Raw genomic sequence first — 1,648 nt, forward strand, 5'->3', positions numbered from 1 at the left:
TTCTATCTGGGTGCCCAGAGCAACCTGTCTCCAAACTGATTTCGATAACAATCAGTGACTGTACCGTGCCAAACCGCACTGCATTATGAATTGAAGTAAGAGCCTCGATTTTTGCAATTACTGCTTGTCTCATAAGTGCTGTGCAGCAGCCACATTTATGCGAAGTGTAGTTTATTTACTATTTCCCTTCTTCGTCCTCGCAGTCCCCTTTGGCCGGCAGTTGATTGGACAGACAATTTTATGGTGCTTGTTTGACAACTGTCACTAAGTGAAATAGTGAAATTTTAATCAATCGATGCAGATAAGCACACAGGGCGAATATGGCCGGTGTAATTACGGAAAACTGGACCCGGAGTGATAAATCCCATCGACCACCCCCCCACCAGGAGTCCCTCGCCAATGTCTTAGCCAGTAATCAGTAATCAGTGGCGGCTTTTCCGTGGCGTGCCCACGTCGCGTTCTGTGCGCCAGCACCGATTGTAATCAGTGTCACAAAACATGGAACTTGTGCGCGAGCCACGGTAGGTGGCATGTCTTGGCAGAAAAGTTGCACCTTTGATCTTGATTCTGGGCTAGGTGGATATATTATAAAGCTATTTCAATTTAACCCCTTGGCGGTGTTCGTCCGATGTTTTTCGAAACTCAAGACAAACTTTCACTTTTCGTGAAATCGTTCAATCAACAAGTTCTAAAACTTGTATTTGTATTTTGTGTTTTAATTTGTCTAACATTTTGAACACACAAAAAAAAACTCAACGGCCCTCGAAGGGTTGAAACCTAATAGAGACTGTCAGTGCATTCTCAACCTCCATCGAAGGTGTCCAGAATAGGCCTGCACACACCTAATCAATTAACGTAAATTGATTGAACGGTATCGATAGAGATATGTGAAAGGTGGGTTTCAATTTTCAATGTAAACCAGCTGATTATGTTGTACACGGGGTAAGAATGTTGTCTCCAAAACAAACAGAAATATTATGGCACGGACAACAGCAGCAAAAAAAACGGGATTTCCCCCACATTAGGAATTGACCCCGACGTGATTTGAACACGCAACCTTCTGATCTGGAGTCAGACGCGCTACCGTTGCGCCACGGAGTCCTGCTGTGCGGGAATTGATTCATATATCTTTATGTTGTTTTTATTTTCGGAAATCAATTTTTCTTTCAACTCAAACCGGCGACGGTGTAAAATGCAGCAATCCGAACGCTGCACCTAATCAGTAACTAATATTAGATCGTGTTGACTTCATAATGAAGATAATTACGTTCGATTGGTGATAATTGGATTGGGTCATGTTTCGCTATTCCAACCAAGTGGTAGAGTGGAAAGAAACAACTCAACCGAGACCATGTTCAACGTTTGTCCAGATTGGTAATTGGTAAAACGAAACTTCAAAAACAGGAAATTATCCGTATAACATTCAGGTTACCCTGGATGCTGCGAGTTTTTGTACGAGATAACAATAATATGAACCGAATATGAGAAAAAAGCACTTATCGCTCAACTCGATTTAGGTCTGCCTTCCGAAATATGTTTTTGTCCGGGTAAATATTCGGATCTTTTACGTAGCACTCAGTCAGGCTTTGGGTTGCTTCTGTCCCATCTAGTACAAACGTATGAAACGATATGAAATATTGACTGGAGT

General features: G+C 42.2%; 1 non-coding gene across 1 annotated transcript; it reads right to left on the bottom strand.

Annotated features, from left to right (window-relative positions):
* Positions 1-1,029: 1,029 nt before the first annotated feature.
* Trnaw-cca (transfer RNA tryptophan (anticodon CCA)) lies at positions 1,030-1,101 on the bottom strand. The gene has a single exon. It is a non-coding gene; the product is annotated as a tRNA-Trp (tRNA).
* Positions 1,102-1,648: the final 547 nt, after the last annotated feature.

The sequence above is a fragment of the Malaya genurostris genome, chromosome 3, assembly GCF_030247185.1.
Source record: "Malaya genurostris strain Urasoe2022 chromosome 3, Malgen_1.1, whole genome shotgun sequence".
Lineage (NCBI taxonomy): Eukaryota > Metazoa > Arthropoda > Insecta > Diptera > Culicidae > Malaya > Malaya genurostris.